The following is an 8,916-nucleotide window of genomic DNA, read 5'->3' on the forward strand; positions in this document are numbered from 1 at the left end:
AGGGAGGCCCTAGAGTCCATGCTCTGACCACTGTGCTTTGCCTTAGGCCTTGCTTCCTGGCTCTGGGGTCTTCACTATCTCTCTGCTCCTCCGATTGGCTAACCAGCTCAAGATCAGACCTCCCATCTGTTTGGGGCCCTCCAAAACCAGTACTGGCTTCACTGGCCAAGCATTAAGTCTAACTCCACCCCTAATTTTTTTTTTTTTTTTTTTTTGTAAATCAGAAGACTCTGGAATGATCATCCTGGGTCAAGGGTGGGGGTAGCTGAATGCCCTGGCCCTTTTGTCGGCCTCTTTATGGTTTACTGTGGTTTTAACTTTGGAACTCATGGGAAGTAGCACATTGTCTTCTAATAGCTTCTGCTTTCTCAGTGTCCGACTTAGCCCCTGCCTGAAACCTGAACCCAGATAGTCAAATCTCTTCTTGGGCCTGCAGCCTGTGCCTCAGTTTCCCCAAGCCTGCAATAATTTTGGCGATTTTGCTTTTTCTATTCTCTGATGCCTTTTTTTCTCTTTGACAGGTATTTCCTGGGTGTCTGGTATGTGCAAGACCATTTGCTCTGTTCTGGGGAGGTGGTGGGGAGCTAAGGCCAACTGTGAGTCCTCCAATTTGTCTGCCCACTTCATAGGCAGACAGGCTGCTGCCTAGGTCAGCCACCCATCTACCTACCAACCCAGGAATGGTATCTGTCTGACATCCTAGAGGGTGGGGCTGACCCTGTCTGAACACATCTGGAGCAGATGAGCTGGCCAAAGACAACATCCTGGGAGGAAGGCCAGGTGGTGGGCAGTGGGTGCATGGTCTGTGTTGCTTGTTGAAGCTGGAGGTCTTCCTGGAGGAGGGAGAGGTTGCTGTTGGCTACAGAGTCCCAAGGAAGTGGTTTGGACACAGGGCCCAGAGGAAGCAGAAGGGCTGAGTTCCAAAGACTGGTGGAATCTGAGGATTACTGGGGGTCCTAGAGGAGGCTCCTGGTGGCGCGCAGGGGAGGTGCATGGGGCACCAGGTGCTTAGGGACCCTTGTCCCAGCTTGAGAACAGGCCCTGAGGTGTGGGACATGGGGAGTATGGGTGTGGAAGGAGAATATTTAGGAATGGTTTAGAGGGGGATCTCCGTGCTAATGGGAGCCAGGTAGGAACTACGGGGCAGGGAGTCTAATGGTTGGGAGCTTCTGGGGGTTCATGTCTTTTTGTCTCTCCATGTCTTTCGCTGTCTCCCTCTCTGTCCTTTCTTTCTCTATGTCTCCACCTGTCACTCTCCCCAACTCAGACTCTGTCTTTCCCTTTCCGTCTCCATGCTTCCATGTCTCTTGTTATCACTATCTCTGGGGGCCGCGCCTCTGTCCCTCCCAGCGGCTGGAGACACCGCGGGGGGCGGGCGGGGGGAGGGGCGGGCCCTGGGCGGCACGCGCAGCGGCCGGGCGGGGTTAAAGGGCCGGGCAGCGGGATCAGCCCATTCAGAGCTGAGGTTGCGGCGCGGGTGGATCCGGATCTAGGACCTGAAGTCGAGACCCGCAGGGTGAGTGCGAGCCGAGGGGCGGTTTGGTAACAGGAGCGCTGTCGCGGGCGTGCTCTGTTACCCTAGGAGCTTTGGCTCCAGTTCCGGCGGGGCAGGTGCAGGAAGTCTGTGCCGGGGGGCCGGGGATTCCCAGGATCCCGGACAGGGCTGTGTGCCCTGGACACTTGAGGCTGAGGAAGTGGAAGATATGTCCCTGACGGTCGCTGCATTGTGCACGGTTTTTAATGTTTGCATCTCGGGTCCTAGGTGTATCCTTCTTTCTGGTTGTCCTTGGTGAGAAGTGGCCTCAAGAAGAGCTGCCCCTTGTCATCAGGAGATGAATCCCTCTCACAGCACCTTAGGGTGATGCGGGATTTCTCCACTCCACATTATCTTAAAGCCATGTTCAAGCGATACTTTACACTTCTTCTGTGGTTGTGGTAAAGTCCATTCTCTTCACAGACTCTCCATCCTTCCAGGACCGGCACAGGAGTTTCAAGTGCTTCTCTCTGTGAAAAAAGGATGCTCTCCTGGGCCCCAGAGTTGGCTGTGAGGGGTAGTTATGGAAGGTCTCACACAGTTGGTCTCAGCTGATATTTGTTGGATGCTGGGGAGATGATGCTTCCTGGCCCTCACCAGGGGATAAAATAGACAACCTGGACCATGTAAGGTGTTTGCAGTCCACCAGCTGGGGTGTCTTAGGCTGGAAGTAGGAGGGAGACAGTGGGGAAGTTGGAACTTGAACAAACCAACCCTGTCTGACCCCAACATCCTGGCACTTTCTTATGGCCCAGGCTGCTCTGTAGAGCCCAGCTTGGGTTTCCGAGTTGTAACATTAACTCTGTGCTGGTATCCGGTGGTGACCTCAGTTGGTATCTGCAGAGGGGAGATGACTCAGGAGACATTCAGAGAATGGTACCCCATTTCTTCTCCCTGGCAAATCTTGGGTTGAATTCTCCAAATCCCAGATGGCCTGGTAACAATAAAGAATACCCTGGCCACACCAACAACAATTTGAAGTCCCTTTGATCAAAGGCTTACTATGTGCCAAACCCTGAGCTAAGCACGTTAGAAATGCTTTGTGTTCATCATAGTCCTGTGAAGTTGGTATATGGCTCCCGTCTAATCAATGAGGACACTGAAGCTCAGAGAGGTACAGACATTCACCTGTGGTTACAAAGCTAAGAGGCAGAGCTTTCTGGAATGCTTTCTGAGGATCATGTCCAACCATGGGCACACTTGGTTGAGATGGTTGGCAGAGAGGATTGCAGCACTGGTGGTTTTAAACCTGGTGGTTTTAAAACTTTATTTCCTGCCAGGATCTCCTTTGGCCCAAGGAAGCTGCAGGTAAAAGCTTATAATATGCACCAAGCTGCAGTGATAATCACCATTTCTTGCCCTGATGAGCCAGAAATGTTCCTGAAGCTCTTTTCCCAAACCCCAGGAATTTAGGGTAAGCCCCTTCTTGCCTCAAACCCTCTGGGGCCTGGCACTTTGGAAGAACGTGAGTCTGGTGTGGGATAGTTCTTTGGCTTTTAAGGGACCAGGGGATGCCATGAGCCTGGAGAGGGGCCAGGAAGAAAGAGGGAGCAGGGCTGGGGTGTGGGGCAATAGGGCTAGTGTTGGGTGACTGGATGTCAATCTTCCAGCAGGCCCCAGCAGATATGTAATTTCTGGGGAGCCAGGGTCCAAATCCTGTATTTCTTCTTAGGAGCCCACATACCTTGTATGACAGGTCTCTGGCTGGTGGCTGGGCTAACCTGACAAACCAGAGCTCCCTGGGCGTGGGCTGGGCCATGGAACCAGTCACTGGCACCTCCATTTCCAGATAATGCAGTCCCCAGTTGGATGGGTGGGGCCATCTGCCAGGGCGGGGGTGCTGGGTGCCATACCTGGCATTTGGATGAGACTGGGGCCAGTGCAGACAGGAGTGGGCGTGTCAGCCTCCCACATCATCCTCTGAGTGTCAGCTTTGAGTTTTTCTTGCTGCCATAAAATAGTAGTAATAGGGACAGGAATATGGTAATCCCCTCTATCTTCAGTTTCCCTTTCTGAAGTTTCAGAAAACTTCTATCAAATGTGGTCTAAAAATATTCTGTAGAATAAGATGTTGGGGGTGGGGAGAGAAAGTAAAAAAGAGAGAGAGAACATTCACAAAATTGTTATTACAGTATATTACTATAATTGTTATTATAGTATATTACTACAGTTCTGTTTTATTTTATGTTATTGTTAATTCCTTATTCTGCCTAATTTATGAATTTAACTTTATCATAGGTATGTGTGTATAGTAAAAAGTAGTGTCTATAGGGTTTGGGACTATCTATGGCTTAAATTATCCTCTGGGGATCTTGGGACATCTCACCTGAGGATATGGTGGGGGTGGGGGGAACTGCTGTAATGGCTAAGATTTTGCTTTTTTTGTGCCAAGTCTCACCTCAATGAAGTTTCCTAAACACCCTTAGGTGGTAGGTGCTGCTATTATTTACCCATTTCATTTTATTTTTAAAATTTTAAGTCAAATATATACATATGGGAAAGTGTACCTTCCAGAACTGAACAGTTTAAAAGTTTTTGCAAATTGAACATATGTATACCACCAGATCCCAGATTGAGAAAGGGAACCTGTGACCCAGAAAATGCAGCCCCCTCACCAACTGAAACGCCTTAATTTATTTTTTTCATTAATTTCAATCATTTTAGACTTTATTTTTAGGTCAGTTTTAAGTTTACAGAAAAATTGTGCAGACTATGTGAAATTCTGTATACCCCCTAACTCCCCACAAAGTCTTCTACCATCAACAGTCTGCATTAGTGTGATCCTTTTGTTACAATTGATGAAACAGTATTGATACATTATTATTAACATACATTCAGTTTATATTCCAGTTCACACCTCATGTGGAAAGTCATCTAATTAATTTTTATAGTTAATTAAAATGTTTTTGAATGGGAAAATGTGTTCACAATTTAGAAAATAAAAAGGTCCCCAAAGGGGGACAGTGAAAATTAAATCTCACTTCCTCCTCTGGCCCTGGTTCTTTGGGGTCCCATCCAGTGACAGTCATCATAATATATTCTTTATGGCATTTTGAAAAATGGAGACAAAATTCATCTACTATAAAATAACAATTTAAAGGTGAACAATTGCATTTAGGGTATTCACATTGTGCAACCATCACCTCTATCTAGTTCCAGAACACTTTCATCACCCATTTAAAAAGACTCCCATCCCGACTCCCATCCCGACTCCTGTCCCCCTGATCCTGACAACCACTCATTTGCTTTCTCTCTGTGCCTTTGTCTGTTCTGGATGTTTCCTATAAGTGGTCTTTTGTGCCTGGATTCTCTCACTCAGAGTCATGTTTTAAAGGTTCATCCACATTACACCATATATGAGCGCTTCATTCCGTTTCATGATGAATAATATTCCATGGTGCAGATATGTCACATTATATTTATCCATTTGTCAGTTGATGGATACTTGGGTTGTTTCCACCTTTTGGATTTTGTGAAGCTCTGCTATGAATATTTGTACACAAATATCTCTTTGAACCACCGTTTTCCATTCTTTTAGATATATACCTAGCAGTGTAATTGCTGAATCATGTGGTAATTCTATCTTTGACTTTTTGAGGACTCATCAAACTCTTTCCCACTGTGGCTGCCCCACCTCAGAGCTTTTTGTAGTAGCTTCTTTCAAGGGCATTGAATGGGAATGCTGTTGTTTGGAAATCAGGAGGAACCCTGCTGTAGAGTGTGGACAGCCTCTCCCAGGTTCCCATTATCAAGCTCCTCCTCTGAGTATCAGCTGGGCCTCTTGCTACTGTTTTGTCACTGGGAAAACTATGGCAGAGTTAGGCTACAGTCAGGCTGCCTGGGGGAAAGAGGTGACCACATAGCCCCTTCTTGGCTGGCTATAATGACTTCCTTCCCATCCTTGGTAATCCTGAAAAAGATGTCCCTTTTAGGGCCACGAACAGAAAAGGTCACTGGGGTGGACCCAGAGATTATCTTTTACAGACACCCCACCTTTAGATGGGGAAATCGAGGTCCAGATTACACAGCCAGTTAGTGGAGAATCTAGCTCCTTGTGTTGTATGTGTTTAATAAGAAAGCCCCCTTCTTTTTAAAATTAATTAATTAATATATATTTTACATTATTGTTCTTTCTTTTTTACAATGTTTTCTTTCTTTTCTCAGGTGTAGTCCCCATTGAATTTCCACCACCATTTCACCTGTGTACCATCACCATAGTCCCTTGTGCTCTTCCTGCCCTCGTTTTGATCCCTCTCCCTCCCCCTCTCTTGCAGAATGTCTTGGATTGCCTGTTTATTTTTGTTTTGTTGTGTTGTGTTTTTTAATTGTTATTATTTCCCCCTGATCCCTTATTTGGTTCCCCTATATTCCTGCTATCAGTGAAATCATCCAATATTTTTCTTTTTTCTTCTAACTTATTTCACTGAGCATAATCCCTTCTAGCTCCATCCATGTTGCTGTGAATGACATCAGTTTATCTTTTTTGATTGCTGAATAATATTTCATTTTGTATATGTACCACATCTTCTTGATCCAGCAATCTATTTTTGGGCTTTTGGATTGTTTCCAAGTCTTACCTATTATAAATAGTGCTACAATAAATATAGGGGTGCAGGCATCCTTTTGAATTAATTATTTTGTGTCCGTTGGGTAGATCCCTGGGAGTGGAATTGCTGGGTCATATGGTAGTTCCATTTTTAGTAGTCTGAGGAATGTCCATGCAGCTGTCCAAAGTGGTTGGACCAGTTTGCAGTGTAGGAGAGTTCCTTTTTCACCACATCCTTGTCAGCATTTGTTGTTGCAATTTTTTAAAAATATGTGCCATTCTTACTGGTGTAAGGTGGTATCTCATTGTGGTTTTGATTTTCATTTTCTTGATTATGAGGGATGTTGGATATTTTTTCATACATCTGTTGATTTTTATTTTCATTTTCATTTCCCCTTTGGAGTAGTGCCTTTTAAGTTCTTCTGCCCATTTTTTTTTTTTTTTTGTGGGACACTCGCCAGTGGCCGGGGATCGAACTGGCACTGCAGAGGCTGTGGGCAGTTTCGCAACCCAGTGCTCAACCGCTGTGCCACCAGGGGAGGCCCACTTCTGCCCATTTTTTGACAGGATTGTTTACTTTGTTTTTGTTGAGTTGTGTGAGTTCCTTGTATATCTTTGTGATCAATCCCTTATCAGTTGTGTGGAGTGCAAAAATTTTCTCTCAATCAGTAGGGTGTGTCTTTGTTTTGGTTAATGTCTCTTTTGCTGTACAGAAACTTTTTAGTTTGATGTAATCCCAGCCATTTATCTTTTTCTTCACTTTCTTTGCTTTGAGATGTATGTTTTGTAGTGTTTTATCTATGCTTTCTTCTATATATTTTATGGTTTCAGGTCTATGTTTAGTTCTTCTATCCATTTTGAGTTGATTTTTGTGCATGGTGTGAGGTAGTGGTCTAGTTTCATTCTTTTGCATGTGGTGGTCTAGTTTTTCCGGCACCATTTATTGAACAAACTGTCATTGTTCCATTGTGTATTCTTTGCTCCTTTGTCAAAGATTAGTTGTGATATATGCACATATATGTGCTTTTATTTCTGAAGTAAGCCCCTTTCATGAAGGTTCTTCACTCATATCTCTGCCCAGATACCCTTCCCCTGAGAGACCCTCTTAGACCACTCTCTCTAAAAGAATTCTCTCTTACTCTATGTATTAATGTCCTATGCTGCTGTATTAAATGCACCAGTGCATTTAAAACAAAACAGATTTACTGTCTTACAGTTCTGGAGAACAGACGTCTGAAATCCTAATGTCAGTAGGATAGTGCTTTCTCCCAAGGTTCTAGGGGAGAATCTTTCCCGCTTCTCCAGCTTCTAGGGGCTCTAGGTGTTTCTTTGTTTGAAATCACCTATTCTCTGCCTACAGTTTATATTGTTTTTCTTTCTTTTGTGCATCAAATCTCCATCTCCATTTCTCATATAAAGATACTTGTGATTCTAGTTAGTACCTATCTCAATAATCCAGGATAATTTTTCCATCTCAAGGTTCCTTAAGTTAATCTCACCTGCTAAGACTTTGTCATATAAGTCACAGGACCAAATTCCAGAGATTTGGACCTCATTATTTTTTTCAGGGAAGGGGGGATATTCACCTTCTTCCCCAATCTGATTTTTACCACCTGTATGACGTAGCCATTATATGGGGTTCCATCATTTGTACTGGTGTCACCTTCCATGAAGGCCTGGACCTTCTTGACATTATCTCCCCAGTGTCTAGAATAGAGTCACTTGTATAGTCAGGGTGCAAAGAATATTTGCCAGCTGGATGCTGAAGAAATGCACTTAGAGCCCTTAGCAAAGGTCAGGCCTCTGGAGGGTCACAGTTATTAGTGGTAATTACAAGCTGGCTTCCCTAGAATTGCTGGGGAGAATTGTTACCCACTGTTAAACTGGTAAAGAAATAGATCCCCCACGGCTACTTCCTATGGAGTACCTACACCAGATAGTCTGTTTTTTTTTTTTTTTTTTAAAGATTTATTTATTTATACTAGAACTGGGGTACAGGTCAGAGGTGCAGGAGGGTGAGAAAATTCACCAGAGAGAGCGGGGAACAGAATGGGCGGACAAACCGAAGACACTGCTGAGGACAGCAGCAGGCAAGGCAGGAGAGGTCTGCTGTGCCATGTGGGTTTCACCCTGGCTGGCCGGGGATCAAACTCGTGCTGCAGAGGCTGCGGACAGCTTCACAGGGCAGCGCTCAACCCGCTGCGCCACTGGGGAGGCCCTGTATTTTTTTTTTTTTTAAGATTTATTTATTTATACAAGAACAGGGTACAGGCCAGATGCATGGGAGGTTGAGGGGATTCACCAGAGACAGAGCGGGGAACAGACTAGGCAGAATGACGAAATACACTGCTGAGGGGAGAAGCAGGCGAGACAGGAGAGATCTGCTGTGCCACGTGGGATTCTTGCTGGCCGGGGGATAGAACTTGCACTGCAGAGGCTGTGGACGTGAATGAGCCTGAAAATGATGCTGAGTAAGAGACCAGGCACAAAAGAACACACTGTGCGATCCATGGATATGGAATGTCCAGAACAGGCAGATCCAGACAGAAGGCAGATCAGAGGCCAGTGGGGGTCGGGGGGAGGGGGGGGAAGAGTCATGAGTGCTCATGGGGACACGTTTCTTTTTGAGGGTGATAAAATTTGGAATTAGAGATGATGGTTGTAAAACACTGTGTACGTTCTTAAATGTCATTGAATTATTCATTTTAAAATGGCTCACTTTATGCTGTGTGGGTCTCACTTCAATCTAAGAAAGGAGGGAGGAAAGTAAGATGGAAAGAGAGGCAACTAAAAGAGAAATTTTCTATTTTGAGTAATGGGAGTGTGTGTGGAACCA

The sequence above is a fragment of the Talpa europaea genome (genome assembly GCF_964194135.1).
Source record: "Talpa europaea genome assembly, chromosome: 12".
Lineage (NCBI taxonomy): Eukaryota > Metazoa > Chordata > Mammalia > Eulipotyphla > Talpidae > Talpa > Talpa europaea.